Source organism: Strigops habroptila, chromosome 4, assembly GCF_004027225.2.
Source record: "Strigops habroptila isolate Jane chromosome 4, bStrHab1.2.pri, whole genome shotgun sequence".
Lineage (NCBI taxonomy): Eukaryota > Metazoa > Chordata > Aves > Psittaciformes > Psittacidae > Strigops > Strigops habroptila.
This window is the reverse complement of record NC_046358.1, coordinates 51083664-51095592: the sequence shown is the minus strand read 5'-3', so window position 1 is coordinate 51095592 and position 11929 is coordinate 51083664. Positions and strand designations below refer to the sequence as shown.

The 11929-nt window shown below is 46.9% G+C and overlaps 1 long non-coding RNA gene across 1 annotated transcript; it reads right to left on the bottom strand.

The window, feature by feature from the left end:
• Positions 1-1711: 1711 nt before the first annotated feature.
• Positions 1712-11463, bottom strand: LOC115606666. Its single transcript, XR_003990961.1, has 3 exons — positions 11384-11463; positions 2794-3010; positions 1712-2133 (listed from the first exon to the last, which is right to left on the bottom strand). It is a non-coding gene; the product is annotated as an uncharacterized LOC115606666 (long non-coding RNA).
• Between the last annotated feature and the right edge of the window lie 466 nt (positions 11464-11929).

Here is an 11929-nt window from a genome sequence, read left to right as displayed (position 1 = left end):
TGCGTAGGCCCTGTATAACGAACTCGCCTCAAATAACCCAGCTTGAATGTCAGAGCCCGTGCTGTATTGTGTTTCACATTCTGGCTGTGGGAGCGCTTCCCCAGCAGGAATCAGGGTAACAAATCCCTTGCACTCGCAGGAGGGCCCCATAAAATGAATGATTCTGGATCTCACGCTCCTGAGGAGGTCTCAGTTACTCCAGCAATCGCCACTCATAGCAGGAGTGACTGTAGGGGATGGAGGGAGGGAAGGGTGGTTTGGCAGGCTTTGTCGTATCGTCGCCCCTGTGCTAGAGTGGGAAGGAGCACCACGACTCTGCTCTCCCCTCCAATCTATACTTTTGCATAGATGTTAAATTAAAAAGAAACCAAAAAACAGAGAGTGGATAAACCCTGAGGCTGAGATTGAATCAAATGCATCCGCCTGAATTCCTGCATGGCCACTGGTGATGGGGAGGCTCCTGATTCCTCCCACCTCAGACTTCCCTGAGACCAGCACCAACGTCAGCACATTTATGGGGTGGCAAAAACCAAGACAGTCTCCCCCCTTGCCCCACGCGTGCTGGGCCCAAAACCTTCCACTCCCTTTTGGAGTAGCTCACGGCATGCCCTCCGCCAAGTCCTGTGGCTCAGCAGCCAGCGCGGCCGCCTCTCCATCCATGTCAGAAACATGAACTCACCCACTTCTCCTTGGGAGAGAGAGGTTGTTCCTGAACTATCTCCAGTCTCTTGTTATCTTGCTTTCCTTGTCAGCCAGTGAACTGTGAAGCAGCAGTGGAGAGAAAAATGAACTCTGACCTCATTTCCCTCCCCCCCCGCCCCACAATTAGCCAGAACTGTGCCTTTTTTTTCCTCACCACTTTTTAAATGATTAATAAGACAACTTGGTCCTCAGCTTCTGCAGTGAGGCGAGTGTGCTGACAAAGCACTGCAATGCCTCTTCCAGGTCACCCGGCAGCAGGCCATGTCTTTATGAAAACATAAAAATTGGAGGGACTTATTTGAGGAATTTGGAGACTGAGACGCAGGAATTTTGCCCTTCAGACCCTGGCAACTGCATGTCTGCAGTGGTCTCTGAGCCGCAGTGACTGCCATGGAAAGGAGTAGCTGCTCAACAGCAACCTGCGAGCTCTGAAAAACAGATTTTTTTCCCCTTCTTTTATTACATTTCTTTAAAATATGCAACCACTGCCCTTTGCCTGCTTTATGTGTTGAAGACCTCAGGGTGTGTAGCAAGCTGGATCTAGTGGCAAAACACAGATCTGTAAACACCCTTGATGGCAATGCAAAGAGGAATCCTCACTTGTGCTTGCCCTGCACCTTAACATTGCTCTTCTACATGTGCTCATCCATTTCCTGAGTTTCCTAAGCTCCCGTTGCAGTGGGGAGAAGGGAATTAAGGCCAGGCGGAGCCTATTCTCTTAGATTGTCTGTGCCAGGGATGGAGCATTCATCACTTCTTTGGGCAGCCTGTACACAAGTCCTGTGAATCACCGGTTAACCTGCTCTTAGCTATTGCTATGTAGTGGCCAGTAGAGCAAATGATGTGATTATTGCCATATGGTGATGTCCTCGTGTGCCAGTCATGAGTCACTCTGTGGGAAGAGGAGGGCATGCTCTTGGCTCTAGGACACCAGTGGCACTGCTAGGGGGACTTGCTGAGTAGAGGAGAAGCCAGTGGGTGAGCATGGAGTCTCCTCCAGAGCCACGGATGCAGTGACAAACCTTTTGTTACATCTCTTGTTACCATCCATATGGTTAAATGTATTTCAAGGCTGCAGCACTTGCCTAAAAGAGGTATATTCTGGGATCAAGGGTCTCGTGGTTTCACCCAAAGATCATTTTTGGTAGCCTTGGTTTCATCTGTTTCACTTTCAACCTCTGGGTGACAGGGTCTGCATTAGACCCCACAGCCTCTCTCAGCCTTTCTGCCCTTGGCCCTGACCAGCTCTGAGGCAGACTGTTTCCCTGCCCTTTCCAGGAGGCCTCATCGGCTCTTTCAATCTTTCTCAGAAGAGCTGTTATCTGTCCAGATGTTCACGAGGGGGAGGACTCCGAGAGGAGCCTTCTTCATTACTTCCAACAAACTCTCCCTCTTCTCCAGCAGATGCTTCCCAGTCCTCCCACTGTGCAGCTGGGACAGGGAGAAGAAGATGTCAAAATTTACAGGACTGGTAAACATGGCCTTTGGTGTAGCCATAGAAAAGGAAAGAAGCTGCAGTCACCACCCATGGACTGAAGTGCCAGAGACGTCCTGCTAATTCATGTATGCCACTTAATAATTAAAACCACCCATTTAATTGTTTAGCAAATGCTAGTTTTTAGTCATCATTATGAATTTTTTTAATGTAATACCTCCCAGGAACAAGTCCGATCGGGCTCCCGTTATGCTATGCAATCTGCAAGCAGCCAGGGAGGCTAAATTCCTTTCTCTAGGAGTTGACAGTCCAAATAAACAAGGCAGACAAAAGAGAGGAGGGGAAACAGAAGCTCAGGGGAGGTGAAGTGAGTTGTCCAAGGTCATGCAGCAGGTCAGTGCCAAAGCAGGGAGCAGAACCCATGCTGCCAGCTCTTGCTCTCATGCCCTATATCCCTGGGGAAGGCTGGGCCAAAATAATTTATGAGACAAAGAACTTCTATCACATTCCTCCTGGCACCATGAAGTTCTTCAGATTGTGCAAATAAAGCACAGCCAGATAAAGAGGCAACTGGGCATCAGTTATATTTTGGTTTGATAGGTCTTTATTTCTTCACATTAGTAATGTTAGAAAAATTCTTTACTGTCTAAACTAACCCATCATCTGGATAGAAGTATCAGAGTCAAGGAAGAGCTTTGCTTCGGGCCACTATTCTGCAGATCTGGATGGTGGGCTTCAAGGTTGGACGGTATCTGCTGGAAGAAAGGTGCTGGCTTCCAGCCCCTAAGCCAGCATGGCTTGGGGATGAGATCCCTTCCCGCTGCACACTGACGCTAAGAGGATGTTGGAGGTGGCGACTAGCAACTTGAGCAGCTGCAGGGAGAGAAAGGGGAGAAAGAGCAGTGAGTTGAGATGAAGTAAGGAACCAGCCATGCCTCCTCATGATTTCCTTCTGGAGGGAGATGAAGTAGCTGATGAGGCCCCAGTGAGTGTGACCAGGCAAAGGACCATCTCAATCTGGTTTCAGAGCATGGTCAAGGTGGTGTGACTGCTGCTTGTGAGGAGATGATAATCTTGGGACTCACCCTGTCTCTCCTGAGGAGTAGGAAAAGCCAGCAAGGAAGCAAACCCATATCCTTAGGGACTCACCTGTTCTTCGCCTGAGGCAGAGCTGCTGAATCTGGTGCTTTCTTGCTCCTACTGGAGGCATTACTGCTTTCATGTTCCGTAATTCATCTTTCAGCTGTTTCTCAGGAAACAGGGTCCTGCTGTACACAGCATCCATACAGGTGCATGTACCTCATCATCAAAATTGTATTGACCAGTTCTGCCTTTACTTCTTTAGGCAACAGGGTACTAGTATAATACTTACATGTAACATGGTTTTGATTTGTTTTTTAACTTCTGAACTCTGGCTGGTTTGTATATTGTTATGGTAGGAAGGGAGGGCTGGAGGCTTGACTAAGATACCTGATGTGCATGTGAGAGGCTGTCAAGCTCAGACTCAAGCCCTCAAGCCCTTGTCTCCCCTGTGCTATGAGGCAATAACTTTTCTGAAACTGAACTGCCCTCCCTTCCCAGCAGTGTCATTCTTTAGGGAGCAAACTTCTGAGGAGAGATGCAACATCACATGGACACGTGTTTGGGAAGCTGAAGAAGTGACTATTCTTGTTTTTGCAGGTGTTTAAATGATATTTCATTAACAGCTGTAAAACACAAGAACTTCCACCTCCACTTCCCTCTTTTCCCCCAATTAATTTTCTTGCAAGGCAAGGAATGCCTGATCTTGATGGCAGGGCTAGGCAGGTGGAAGCAGAAATGTAACCGGCTGACATTGTTAGTCATCTGAAAAAAGTTCATTATCTCCTGCATGATGCTTTTTGCTCAGCTGCTTGACTGCTCTATGGGCATATACCTCCAAACCTCCCTCAGCCCATCCGAGGCTCAAGTGATTTTTCAGGGCAAGACAAAGACCACAGCAGCATCTGCAGGAGCATATGGTAGTAGATCAGGGTTGGAATAGGAAGGACAGCCCAAGAGACCCCATTCATGCCATATGAGATGTCTTTGCATGGAAGAGCACTTGCATTGGCCAAACTTCCCAGCATACTGTGCTGTGAACCAGCCTGCCTGCCAGATAAAAGAATGAGAAGAACTAAAAAAAAAAAAAGAAAGCATAAAGCTAATTAAGTAACATGGAAGTTTAATAATGGGCTGCCAGAAAGTCTCAGCATTATCCCTGAGGTCAGGTTATCAAGTACCACATCTGGTTGAGGGGCTGCCACAGCTGTCCAACGTATCTTCACCTCTGGTAAAGCAAAACCTTTGTCCTCTGCCAAACACAGGCAGTGAAAACTGGCAGGATCTGCTCATTCCATCCTACATGAGGCTTTGAAATGGCAACACTGGTGTGGCCATGCAATGAAAAATACTGAGTCCAAATCTTCTGTTGGTGTACCTTTCATGTTGGTGCACCTTTCATGTTGGTGTCACCAAACTCAACAGAGAGATTTTTGACTGATTACCTGTCAATGAGAGCACTTGAAAGCGTTGGCCTGGATGTCAGCTTGAACCTTGCCCAAATGTTTTTTTGACATGGAAATGGTAAGAATTAATCAGAATCAGAAAAACTGGTTTTAGCAGGGTCAGAAATTATGGCAAGGCAGCATTCCTCAGGGTATTTTGGTGCCTCTACCTTCAGTCAAATCCCAAAAAGGGCAGACGAATATGAAAGTTGAAAAAAAGGTTGACCGAGCTTTTCAATCTGACAGAAGGGCCAAGTGTAGTTTGGTCCAAGTCTCAGGTGAAGGCTGGGTACAGGTCTTTGTCTATCGGAGAAGGTTCACACATACCTGGTTCAAACATAACGTCATGGCCATTGGGCAGGAGAGAGAGTAAGGAAGTGGACTCAGCTTAATTCTCATTGAGCATATGACTGCAGCAGGAAAAACGTGGTTTAGCAAATCTATTACTCTCAGCAGTTTCAGGTCAGTAAAGGGCTGAGATTGTCAGTGGCCAAGCAGGGGCATGAGTTACCTGCCCACAGCCCTGTGGCCAGGCAAAGCCCCCGTGACTCCATGTTGCCATGCATGGGCGCCCATAGGGCACAAGCCCCATGAGAGCATAAGGCTGGCACAGCTTCATCTCTCCCACACAAAAAAAGAAGGGCAGGTGCCCAAGGCCAAAGGGCTGCTGTGAGATTTGGGGTACACTAGAAGGACTTCATGGTGATCCACCTGTCATGCTGACAAATATTCAACTCAATCCTCTGTGCTGACACCAGGGTTTTTTCTGACTTTGGGTAAATTAGTCAGACCTTATTTTTTAAGAAGTTCTCAAGAGACCATGGAGATAAAAAAGCAGAAAGCTGAGGCTCTGTGGTACTGTGGAGATGAGGGAAGGATGCCATGTAAATACAAAGGATGGGAGTTATGCATACATACATGTTCACCCATTTCAAGACAAGGCTAAGGGCCCTACTCATTCATGCACTTCTGAATTCAAATAAATATCCCTGAACAGGAAAGCAAATGCCACTTACAGGTAACCTGAGGTGCTGTTTAAATGGTTGTCTTGAGGAATACAAGCAGATCTTTGGTGTTGTTTTCCTTTCATTCTTCACCCTCCCTCCCACCTGACAGATTTTGAATTGGCCAGAAACAGCAAGCAATGACACAGAGAGAGTTTAACCATTAATAAGGGTGGACAATGCTTAGGAAGGTAGCTAAGTAGTTATACCTAACCAGCCACCTTCTTGTCTCTGTGTCATCGAGTTTTGAGGGTTTTTTAGCAAGCTGGTCCTGGCTAAAGTCTTTTCAGGAGTTAATGAGCCAGAGGAGAGTCATCTCTGGTTCATGGGCATGTTTCAGGCCTACAGTTCTTGCAGATTTTCTTGGCTACCATATGCAGTAGCACAGCTGTGATCAGGGCTCTAAATGATGGCTCTTTGCCGAAGGGGTGCACAGGTTGGAGCAACCCTGGCTCTCCTCTCAACAGGCCTTCAAGGAAGAGCATGTTTTAGATCCAGGCCAAACTGAATGGTGCTGGGGTAAAGGCAATGTCTGACCTAAAGCAACATCAGCTTCAGCTGTCATAAGAAAGAGAATTTTCAGGGCTAGTGTGTTGTACACGCAGTTGCCACAGCTGAGCTCAGTTGAAGGCTGCTGGGAGCATAGGTACGTTGCAGCCTCTCCTCCCATTCTTTGCCTTCATCTGGATTAGTCCCTCCTGATCAGAGGGACTCATGAGTAGTCGTGGCACAGGAATGGCTGATCCTTTGGCTGCCTGGCCATCGCCACATGGGGAGGACAGCCGGCAAAGCTGCTCATGGCAAAACCACCCCTGGGACTTCCTCCATTTCTCAAAGAAACCTGTTCACAAACATCCCAAGATCCATACAGCAACACTTGTTGGCACTAAAACCTAGGTTGCTTTTCAGCTGTCTGTTAAGCATCCTCAGCATGTTAGTAAAAGAAAAATTAAAAAGGTGCTCTGATGTGTTTCTGGACTGAGGAAAGAAAAAAAGTGCCACAATATCTAATGCTTGTCAAAAAGCAGGGTTGAGGGGTGTGTGTGGAAAGAAGTTGGGCAGCTTTTCTGAGGTTGGCACTAGAAATTAGCATTTTGGGGAGAGGGCAAAGTTTGCTGCCAGAGAAGTGACTTTAACCTGTTTGGGTCTACTGCCTCTCTGCCTCTTGAGTAACATGCAGGCAGCTTTGAACACTGACAAAAACAAGTTTTCACCAAAGTCAGCACTCCCAAGTTAGTGCAAAACTAAGAGAAGGAACTGCAGGCCAGTTTTTGCTTCTCCCACCAGCAAGGCCACCAGCTGAATCCTGACCTCAGCATGTGTTTGGTACAAGACAACTTAAAACAAGGAAAGACAAGCACAGGGATATGAATGTACCAAGAGCCACCTGAATCCTCCTTTCAGATGTGAAGTGAAACCTGTAAGAAACCATTTCAGAAATTCCAGTGAAGTTCAGAGCTCTGTTATGGTCCATATATCTGGAAAATTTTAAATAAACATCCTGACTTGCATAAAAGACTGGAAGCAACCTCATTCCTTGCTCAGATACTGTGCAAGACTTGCATCGTTGCCAGGTAAGGGGAAAAACTGCCTTGGTCTAACCTATAACCAGTGTACAACCTGGTAAAGGTAGGAGTCATTCAAAGGAAATATATTTGGGAGGTAAAGCAGTTTTGCTGAGGTCTTTATCGCTTTTGATCTGTGATGAGGAATGGTTCGGATATTGGCCAAAACCAGTTCTTACAAAAATTGCTTTCCAAATTCTTGAAACGCTTGTTTCCAGCTTTTGTATGAGCCACAGATCTGCTTCCACTCTTGTTGGTGTTGCTGGACATGGCTGTGTCCTAAGGAAGTGATGGAACCTGGGAAGCTATGCTTAAAGTGCAAATAAACTGATAGGAATAATCCCAAATTGGGTTCAGAAAGAAAAGTGAGCAAGCCACACGATATCAATGGACTGGTGGTCTTGCTTTCTCAGGGCCTCATATAAGGGACTTAAGGTCCATGCAAAACCTAAGAAAGGAACACTCAGAGGATTTATTAATGCAGAAGAGAATCTCAAGCTCTTACCACCACCACCACCACAAAATATGATTGTATTTTAAAAACACTTACCAGCATGGAGACAATTTCATGCCTTGTGTAAAATCTAGTATTTCCCAAGTGGCATGTGAAAACATGCCCTATTTCTGTCACACAGGTCTCAGCCTGCTTAGCAGCTGGATATTAAGAAGAGAAGAGCTGTAGCTCTGATCCAGTATGTGCACGTTTGCTACGAAGCACAGCACAAGAGTAAAGAGCAAAGAGCCTTGATACTTGGTGAATAACGAACAGACTAAGTGGGAAACTGTTTCCCAATGCTGTGAAAATTTCCAGAATGTCCAAAATGTTTTTTCTCTTTCCTGAATCAGGTCAAAATCAAAAGTTGGAAAACTTTATTAAAGCCTGAGTTACAATGAATATGTCCAGAGAAGGTCAATGGCAACAAAACATTTCATTGTTGACCTTTCCCAACATTTTTACTCCATGTTCACTGCATTTGTAATACTTTTACTGGACCTAAAATATTTTTGGTGCAGAATTCCCCAGAGCTGAAACTACTGACAAGAGACTGTTTGCATTCGCTGATACCAAAGCTACTTTTTTTCTGCAGATAGTTTTGCTTTGGATTAAATTGCATTTTCAGGTGAAAAACTTTTAAAGAAAAAACTCCTCACCACATTGAAGAATGAGACCAAACAAGGGCCTGTAGCTTGCACACCGAGTTAGCCTGCAAAGGTTTCCTTCAACACACTCTCCTGGGCAGCAGTAGCCCAGGCCAGCTGTAGAGGAGCCGCTCGCTGCACCTTGTCATCATCCCTGTGTCTTACTCAAGACCCCTGTGGAAGCAGCTCAGGGTATTGGGACCCGTTTGTCAGCCAGAGCACAGGTTTTGTGCTGCAGAGGGGCAAGCATATGCAAAACAAAAACCATATCCAGCTCATTCAGAGATGGCTCCATGTGCACCTGGTAGGGCAGTGGCCACCACTTTGGGATGCACAGGATCTGCCCCTCCAGTGTTTGCTGGCTTCTTGGCAAGACTCCACAGGTGGCTCCATCTCCTACACCAGCAGACGCAGGGAAACTTTCATTTGCTCGCTCTTCCTCCACTAGCTGTACTTCAGGACACAGAGAAGGAGCTGGGAAATGAGCTGAAATACATCTTTCCCCAAACCACAATGTTTGCTGCTGCTGTCGCTTGTTCCTATCTGATAAAACAAAACACAAACAGTGAGACCCGCTCTGCTCGCTTCCTCTGTCTGATGGGGAATGAGCTCAGCATGCCCTGTCGTCTCAGCCAAATCCCACAGGGGTAATTTAATCGCATTCCTGCTCTGTCTGCCTCAGTTACCCCACTTGGATGTGTTATGTCTCCACGCTTCCTGTTGTGGCATCCTTGGTATTCCCCACCGCACTCCCAGCCCCATTGCTCCTCCACATGCGTCACTGCACAGGACTCTTTGCTGGCGCTCATGCAAACTCTCAAAGGCGGTGGGGTACATTCCTGGGATAGATAGGTAAAAGTCATTCAGATCTATTCCAGCGAGGACTTCTCAATCATGGCCGATTTAGGGATGTGCATGTGTTCGATCTTTGCCTTGGCACCATATTGAGAGAAGGGGGGCAGCGGAGTTTAGCATTGATTTGAGGGGGTTGATGTGATCTGCCAAGTGAGAGATTCCCTTCTCCTGGAGTTTGCTATCGAAAGTTTAGTGAGAGTTTTAGAAAGAGCACAAAACTCATGAGTGCTGAAAGACACTTTAAAAACACCTCCTAATGAGCAAATTAACAGCAGATTCCCAGACCTCATCAACCAGGGTTCTGCATGCGACCCTAAATGACAGAAAAACCTATTTTAAGAATGTTCAGGGAACTTCTCAGGATGGGGTTTGTTTTTTTTTTCCCTGTTCACTGAATGTAATATTTTGTGCACTGCTGTAAATTCAATCTCTGCTCAGTACCTGAAGTCCAGACACACAAGGGACTGAAAGACAGTGGGTAGGGGACTCTTTGGTGAAGTGTAAGAAGAGATGAGACTCCCTTTGAAAGCATTTGCTTTCAGCCTATATCAATGTCTTGCCTCAGAGGTGGAAATATATTAGACACAAAAGGCTTGATTTTCAAGGTCCAACTGATCTGTATTCTTGTCTATTTAAACATGTGGGTGAACACTGGAGTGATTCCTGAGTGACTGGGATAAGAGGTGGGAGATGGTGAAAATAAGGGCATGGGATAGAGTGCAAGAATCCCATCAGTCATGTGATATCATTGCCCATCTTGCTGAAAAAGTCACATAGGCAAAATATATTATTATTACCACTAACTTGCAAACCGTCAAATTTTTTTTCATTAGAATTTCCAAACATCTTCTGTCTGCAAAATCTTCATCAGTTCTTGGCTTTTTATTTGTGTGGTTGCAGCTGGTCCTGGGGCTGTATCCGGTTGCAGGGCTGAGTTGGTGGGCAGGCTGTCTCCTCAGCCCATCCCCATAGAGGACTCTGATCCCATTTTTGTGCTGCACAGATGCTGGGAGGTATACCAATATTACTGGAAACATGCAGGAGTGTGCTGCGTCGCAGGCCACAGTGATGCTCCTTGGCCTGTCTTCCATCACTGCAAATGATGGATTTCTCAAGTGGAGAATCAGTCAAATGGAGTGGATAGACGAGATCTGGCTTAAACAAGGGAGGTGCAGCTCAGCCCTAGCTACCATGGACATCACTGAAGGTAGTCAGGGACAGGCATATGAAGATCACCAAAAATATTGGGCAGCAAGAGGGGAGACCCCACTGTTCAGCTCCTCTTCCCTCCCCACCTGCTCCTGTTTGTACAGTTCCCATAATGACACAGCTATCTTGGCCTGCTGGACTTTTAACTCATGTGTGTGTGTTTTGGGCACTCAGTTCAGAGCCAAAAACTAGATAGAGGATGAAAAGAAAACAAATTTCCAATACAGCTTAGCTGGAACAAAAGCACTTCTGCTACCCTGCCTGACACCCCAGCTGGGGAAAGCACCCGCTAGGTCACAGACCCCGTGCCCAAGCACACACCCGGTCTGCCCTGCAATGATGGGGGTACAAAAGCCTGTGTGGAACCCTCATTGCAGAGACTATATCTGCTTCCAAACACCCATGCACCAAAGCCATGGTCGATGCCATAACCTTGTTGACATGGTTGTGCCAGTGCACAGTATGCAGCTCTCTGCTGCTCACTTCCAGGCCTGTGCTGCTTACTTCTGGAACAGGCACTCCTCACCGAGGACAGCAATTAAGTATTGCTTGTACAGCAGAGCAGGGACCCAGCCCCACCATGCACACTGAGAGAAGCAGATCCCAGCCCTGCTCCTGGCCATGGAGAGCAGCTGGGAGACCTGGAAAAAAAAAGGCAAGCTAAAGGCAGGCAGAATAACCTGCTCCCAAAACCACTGTGAGAAGCTCAGCCTCAGAAACATGCCAACTTTGACAGTCCTAGAGCTGTAAAGCGCGGGAGAGGAATGGCTTACTTGCAGGATGTGTGCTGTCCCAGCAAAACCCTGCAATGCACATGGGGAGGAGCCAGCCAGGGTGAAGGGAATGTTTGGGAGGGGTGGGAGACTTGGGAGAAGCACTGTCTCAACTTCTGACTAGTTATTGGGGCTTAAGAGTGGCAGAAGTCATTGCTGAGAACTTCATTCGTACCTTTAAAGTGTCCTGGTGTCCAAGCTGTGCATCACTCAGTGAGAAGCCACGCCAAAAGCTAAGCCAGAAAAGGGGATTTCTGCAGAAAGGAAGAATCACAAAGATCAGTCCATCTGTCTGTCCCATCTACCTGTTGCTGGCTTGTGGGCACCTGCAGCATTCACCAAAACCTTCTGGGAACCAGTCACCCAAGGCAGCTCCAGCATTTCTGTTCCCAGCCCTGGGCACACCAGCTCCGTTTTCACTGCAGCAACTTCTCAGCACAAACTCAGTGCATAGAGCTGATCACCCTAGGACTGGAGGGCTCATTTGTATTTACCAGACTCAATGCTACCTGTTTCTTACACGTGCAAGCCAAGCTTTCTGAGGCTTCACATGCCATTTGTTGTTCCAGACCATGCCAGTTTTGGCAATTCCTTGCTAATAACGTACCCTTAGTCTCCGAGCTCAAGCAGCTAGATCATTTGGGAGTGGGCAAGGCTTTTCATTACTGAAGTCCCTCTTGTACCAAAGGGAAAGGACCATTTTGTCCAGGCAGCACATGAA